Source organism: Impatiens glandulifera, chromosome 5 (genome assembly GCF_907164915.1).
Source record: "Impatiens glandulifera chromosome 5, dImpGla2.1, whole genome shotgun sequence".
NCBI classification, from domain to species: Eukaryota; Viridiplantae; Streptophyta; class Magnoliopsida; order Ericales; family Balsaminaceae; genus Impatiens; species Impatiens glandulifera.
In genome coordinates this window covers 18,285,083-18,292,989 of record NC_061866.1, presented here as the reverse complement: position 1 = coordinate 18,292,989, position 7,907 = coordinate 18,285,083, and positions in this window count along the sequence as shown.

Here is a 7,907-nt window from a genome sequence, read left to right as displayed (position 1 = left end):
TTTTTTGTTTTTAAATATATTAATTAAATTTAAAAAATATAAAAATCATATAAAAAATTTAAGAATAATATTTCCAACAATAAAAATACAAAAATATTTTGTTAATGACGTGTTGGATTTTATTTTAAGTTATAAAACTAACTTGACTATTTTCGTATGTACCATTTTGAGTATCACTCATCGCTCCCAAATACTTATTATTTTCCACCCACTTTTATGAATATATTAATATCAACTAAATCACACATTTAAGATGACCAAGAATTTATAATAGACATCGTTGTTTGACAGGCACATGAGACATAGTACGGGATAATTTATCACGTATAACTAAGCATAAACTAAGAACGTAGTCGAATTTAAACACACAATATTTTTCATTCCTAATTTTCATGAGTCATGCACCTACTTATTTTCATTAAATGATTTTAAAACTATTTATAACATCTAACAATATTTAAATATATTTGACATTACCCAGTTATGTTTTTCTATATTACTTTATATTCATTAAATAATAATAATTTATAAAAAAAAAATCCAACACTCAATTATTGTTACAATTTACTATTTTTTTTATTAAAATAAAAATGTTTTAGATATGACTATTCTATTTGAAAACGCTTATTAGATATTTACTAAAGTAAATTATAAATAAATTTATTTATTTTTCGTCATAATTATAAATATTTTTGCAAAAGTATAATTAGAGTTTAATGGTTAGATTTGTGTTCTTTGTCTTCACCGTTAATTTAAAAATATTCATTTATTAAAATATATAAAAGTATGTGAACATTAGAAACAATTGTTTTTATAATTTATGCAATGATATACTCTTTTATTTTTATTTTAAATATAAAGTTATTATTGTTTGATTTCTTATTTTTGTGAACATTTAATATATAATATAAAGAATATTTTTTTACAGACAATAGGCTTAGTTGAATAACGAAGATGAGAAGGCAAGACAATGGAAACAAAATGAAGGTAGGAAAACTGGAAATAGGGCTAGTCACCTACATTTGTATACATGTATGACAGAGAAATATTTGTTTTTTTACAAATCAACATGTGTAGAGCTGCTCCCATCTAGACTGACTACATCTAATTAAAAAGAGTTTGAAATATAAGTGAGTACAACTCCACATTTAACTTGGATTTCATCGTTTTCAAACAAACTCAAATATAGAAAAATAAAGTTGTGTATTAATTCTATGACATTTGAGTTTTAAAATATTATAACCTGCATAAAATAAAATAAGTTAAATGTTAATTTCATGTATAAAGTTAATTAATGTGTCAAATTTATTACTTAAATTGTAAAATTCTATCTATGTATATACAAACTTAACAAAATGTGTCCAATTTATTAAATTATTGTGCTAATTAATCAATTTATTTAAGAGTTAAGGCCAAAATATAAAAATAAAATTATTTGCGATAAATATTTTACCCACAATGTCAAAATAATTTTAGAAAAATTAAAGGACAAAAATAAATAATTTTTATAAAATGTTGTATCCATTTCATTTAAAGAGAATTATTTATTTAAATTTTAAAAATATTAAAAAAAAAGGTAAAATATTTGCCATATTTATTTTAATGTTTTGTGTATTTAAAAAGTTTAAAATTAAAGTCAAAAGGGTGAAAGAAAAATAAATTTCAAACAAACCCTTAAGGTTTTAATAAAATAATAAATTCATAATTAGGTGTAGCCGAAACCGAGAGAAGAATCTAAAACCGCAACCGCGCGCATTGGATTAGCGTTGGATTTTCATCCAACGCCCAAGAGCGCTCCACCCAACCCGTTATAGCATAGGAAGCGCGCGCACGCGAGACCGCCGATCACCAAACACCCGTTAGTTGGAACACTAACGGACCACTCAAGTGCTGACGGAACACCAACAGAACGCCAAAATAAACGAAACAACGTCGTTTTTTTTGCTCTGATCACATTCTTCATCGCGACACCGTGAGGATAAACATGAAGAAGTCATGATGATTTTTTGTTTTTGGAACTCAACCATTGGTTGATCATTTGACTGATTCAAAAGTCATAATGATCACTCTACGATGTTGATCATTCTCCCCTACGAAAATAGAGATGAATCACCTACGAAAAGCCATTAATGGTTTTTGACTGATTTAGGCCACTAGGCTTTCCCAACCGTCCTAGGATGAGTATAAATACCCTCCTCAACTCATTCCGAAGGTAACCTACTAACATAAAAACCTCAAATAAAAAAAATCGAAATCTGCCATTAAAGCTTCAAAGTTTCGAATTTTCGAATTTTTTGTTTAAGGCCTTCAATCTCGGATCTGTGCATCCATAAAACTTCTCTAAGGATCAAAGAGTGTTCTCCAATCCTTGGTATGGTTCAAATCAACCTCTAATACATATTTACAATTTGAATTTAAAATTTTTATATTTAAAATTTCATAAACTTGTATGCTTATTGTTTACGATGTTTTATGGTTGAAATTTCTTTCCTAGATGATTTATAAAATATCTAGATAGAATAGAACCAATCATCGATCTTAATAACAAAAACATAAATTTAAATTTCAAAAATAAAAAAAACGAGTTTGATGTTCTTGGGTTAATTTGATCGAACCACAACTCATAAAGCTTCCCAACATGATTGTAATGATGTTGGACAACTATTTGGATCATGTTTGATCAAAACTAAAAAATTCAAAGTAAAATAAAAATTTTGATTTATTAATTTGGTAAAAATGAACCGTTAGTGTTCTTATTTTGATATCAATCAAGTATATGTATTATAACGAAGTTAATGAACAACTCTTATCACCTCAAAACAACTTTAAAATTAAAAACTCGATATTTGATCATAAACTATTTTCAACAAATTGATCATCATCTAGGTCGATCAATACCTTGAGATGATGATCAACTTTCTAGGAGCTTTGTGAAGCTACCCAAGCTCTTGGATCAAAGAATCAGAGCTAAAAAATGAATTTAAAAATTGAATCCTTGTGTTCTTGTGGACCGAGGCCTATGAGCCTAAGACCGAGAGATCCGACTGAGAATCCTCGATCTAGACCGAGACCAATGACCGATAAAAATAAGTCAGGAATGAGACCTATGACCGATGTTCTTGAGTTAGGACTAAAACCTAGGATCGATGTTCTTGAGTTATGAACGAGGAATTTGACCGAGGAATTCGATCGAGGATTTTCACCTAGGACCAAGAGGTCCAACCTAGGACCGATATAATTCAGACTTAGGACTGAGATGTTTGAACTAGGACCGAGACTCCCATGGCTCATGACCGAGAAACCAAAACCTAGAACTATGGATGGAAATGGGGCGGTTCGGGGTGGGAATGCATTTACCATCCCTACCCCGTTTTTATTTCAGGGATTTTTTACGACCATTCCTGCCCCATTCGGTTTTAGAGAATTCCCGCGGGGCACCGTTTATACCATATTATCAAAAATAAATAAGTTTTTTATTTAATCAAATTATATAAACAGGTTTTAATATAATATATATTGTAATATATTAAAATTTTATATTAATATAAAGAAATAAACTCAAAACTCTTATAAAATATAATACATAAATAAATATATTGGTGATTTTATATATTAATTATGTTTTTAGTGTTCATGGCATAATCGGGGTGAAATCGGTGTTCGAGGCGGGGGACACAAATACCGTCCCCTCCCCATCCCCGGTCAACTACCGGTCAAACTGGGGAAAAACCACTCCGAACAGGACAATTCAGTTTAATTACCACAAGGCGATTTCAAATTACAATTCTTACCTAGGACCGAGACTCCCAAGTCCTAGGAACGAGAGGTCCAAACATGGGACCGAGAATCCTAGACCCGATACAACCGATTTTCAAAAACCAACTTTATAAATAGAGAATGTTTTCGAATGAGTATGGAGAATGAAACGCGAAAACCCTTTCTCGAGTATCACTAAACTTCGAAGCAAAACAAAATTCTGGTGTAAAATATGTTTGTACACGTACACATTTTTATTGATTTTCAATTGGAAACTCTGTCTATAAATGAATAATCTTTTCTTAAATTAATTATGTTTAATTAATTTAAATCGGGTTTCAATCAAATCGTCATTTGATTATAATAAATCCTATATTATTAAAAATCAAATAAAATTAATTATTTTTAAATAATTAACTTTAAAAGCTGGCAAGTACTATCAAAATCCTTCAAAATAATATTTTATTTTAAAAGATGTCTGGAACGCAAATCAAAGTTGAAATCATAGAACCTCGAGCCACCCCGGACCCCGTATTGCCACATGCCCACGGGCACGTGCTAAGCTACGAGATTCTCAAGGGTTACAATTGGTAACCTACTTACACTTTATTACAGCTTCAAAACTAAAAACACGATTTTGGCCCCTAAACTATTTGGATGAAATTGAGCATTATCCAGGTTGAATCAAACATTGAAATGATGTTCATAATGTTCTTGGGAGCTTTGTGAAGCTACCTAGGCCTTTAGGGGTTGTCTTTCGATTTAGAGATTTTCCTAGCTAGTCTAGATATCCCTACCTTGGATCAAAGAATCTAAGCCTCATCAAAATGAAAAAAACTACAATTTTGATGTTCTTGAGGACTGGGACCAAGAGGTTCGACTAAGAAATCCCAACCTAGACCGAGAGGTTTGACCGATGAAATTTTACCTAGGATCTAGAATTCTGGCACCCGACCGAGAATTCTAGCCAAGGACTGAGAGGCTTTAGCACCCCGACCAAGAATTCAAGCTAGGATTGATGGAATTCTAATATTTTATTTTGAAAAGAAACATGCAAATTGAAGTTGAAAGTTCTCGAACCTCGAGCTTTTCTAGGAGAAGAATTTTTCGGGGTTACAGAATATTGTTAGTTTTACTACTAGACTGAATGTTTCTACATAATCAATACCAAGTTGTTGATGAAAGCCTTTAACAACACGACGTTCTTTATGTCATTCAATGGAGCCGTCAACTTTGTGTTTGATTTTGAAAATCTATTTGCATCCAACAATATTTTTGAAAATCCACTTGACATGGGGAGTGAAATTGGGAAGTCTTTCATTGAAATTGACATGTCAATAAATGAATATCTAGCCCAAATATGTAAACGAGTCAAGCTGCTCGTGAGTAACTCGGTTAAAGCTCTACTCGATCTCAGTTTAACAGAGTTCGAGTAGCTCAATTTTGTAATAGATCAACGAGTTTCTTAATGAACAAACCAATGTCGATATTATATACGCAAACATAAACGTAGCATGTACACAGATCATGTCCGTCAATTGATACTCCTTCCTTGATGACTTGATCACTTCTAGGATGGGCTATGACGATACGTCAAGGAAAGGAGTCATCGAGGACATGCCATGATATTAGAGTAACCCTCATTTAAATAAGAAGAAAGCTAAAGATGAGATAAACTACATCGTTAATGCGTGGGATATAGAAATACCAGAAATGATGAACGATGGGCTATGGCACCCTCATGAATCATCCCCTAATCGTCAATCAACTTATCCCACACAATCTAAACGAGTTACTCCATTTGCACCTAAGTCAAGTAGAAAAATTAACAATATGAGCATGAAACTATCTCAATCTCCTGGAATTCTTAGAGAAAATAATTTAGTTATTGTCTTAATTCAAAGCTAAAAAGGCCTATCATTAGAGCCTTCCCAAATGAGTGGTGTGAATACCACTAAGCTAAAGGGAACAACACTAACTTCTACCTTTCCTTAAAACATGTGATCTAGGACCTTATTAATAAAATGGTCATCCCAACTCAGAAGCTAAAACAAATATGTTTCCGACACAGACTATGAACCTAATCGAGGTAAGAGAGTTTAACAAATGGGGGAAATTCATCAGCTTTGATTTGATTGTCAACGACCAAAAGCTAATAGCCATCACCAGTTTTTGTGGTAATTAAATCAAATAGTCGAGCTTAGTGCATAAATTAGAAAATTGGGGTTTGGGTGACATGAAATCTTAATTAGAAACAAATAAACTATGACGCATGGTTCTACGACTCGAAGAACAATTAGAGACTCTCACATTGTTAGAGAACAACCATGGGTATTTTTTTAACCCTTCTATTTTAATTGACCAATTCAAGAACACAAACCTACAAATTAATCTAATACATGCAAATTCGGGGATTCCTATTTTAAATTGGATTTAAGCAAAAGGAAAAGACAAGAATCTTTAAAATATACCAAATTTCAATAATACAAATTTAATTCAATAATTCAATCAATATATAATTCAAGAACTTAAAAAAAATAAATTGCAGTTTTAGGGATCCTTATAATGATTCAATAATTTCTTATGAAGTAAACTGCAAAGTGTCAATACCATATGATTGGGATTCTGACTTCAAAAATTTAAAAACAAAAATTTAGAGGATTTAAGAGGTTGTACTCTTTAAAAAAAAAGTTAGGGTAAGGTATTTATAAGGTGCTATAAAATAAATAGGTTAAAACTCCATGGAATTTCAAATTTAAATTTACCTATTTGTGTTGGCTTTTTGTTGAATAATTCCTCATAGTTATTTATATGAATTTGTTGATTATTCAAATAATATACTCTCCTAGATTTCCACTATATTAGACCAATTCAAATTTGGAATTGGATTGATGGAGAAAAATCGTTATTAAGAAATGAAAATTTTCCATAATTACCTTTACCAAGTCTTTAGGTGTTTGTTGAAGACTCCTCGAGAATGCTTCGCTCTTGATTCTCGGTCGAGCTCTTGGTCGGTCGGATAAAACTCGACCCATTTTTTATTTAATAATTCATTATTTTCAAAATAACCTTCAAAATAAAATAAATATATTAATAATAGATAATTTCACATTCAAATATCTATTAACATCCTTTATCTTTATATTTTGATCCATTCTTAACCGAACTCGAAATTAATTATTTTGGAGTGATATTGAAAAGACAATGGCGATAAAAGTAAGTACTTGCTTAATAATTTGTGTAATAAGCTCGTATATGGATTTCGTATATCAATAGGTTTGAGATTTATTAAAAATATATAAACTATATAATTGGGGAGTGAAAAATTAGTGTCTACAACGATTATGATAAAAAAAATTTGTTTTTGCATTTCAGCTCTTTACTGTTCAATCTTAAGATTTGATATAGTTCTTAGCGTGTTATGTGACAAGTCTAGATTGATTTGAATGAATGAATGAAATGAATTAAGACCAAAAGGCATGAATTTAAACTTTTGAGAATTTTAGTTTCAAAGTGTTTCTTTTTAACAAGAGTCTACCTAGGCATTTCAAAATCATTTGAACATGTTCCTAGAATGATTTGAAGAGACAAGCGCAAAGGAAAAGTCTCCAAAGTTATAGTTTCGAAAAATTATGGTTTGGGTTGTGAATTTTTGGTTTTACAAGTTATAACATGTCATCATGATCGGACCTTGTTAATAAGTTGTGTTTTATAGTACAAGTTTGATTAGGATTGAGCCAGGGTTTACTTGAGATTGAGAAATACAATAAAAATGTTTTTGAAATCTTGGTACTATTTGGCTTGGTGAACGATTGAGACCCTTGGTCGTTGCCTAATTTTCTTTGGATGTCCGACCAACAATTAAAAGGGGCATCCGAGCATGGCGCACCTACTTCTTGCCTTGGGATTGATTCTCGAGGCTTCCCTTTTACTTCTCTTGTACACCTAGGTCGCCCATGCCCGCGTACGTGAACTCATTGATCGGTCTCTCAATCAGTTGACCAATTGGTCACTTCTCGCCTGAACCCCGTTAATCTAAGGGCTAGTTTGTTTAACATTTCTTGTGGTTTCTTTATTTTTTGTTTTTAAATATCTTAATAAAATTTGATAAATATAAACAAGTTATAAAATATCTAAGAATAATATTTCCA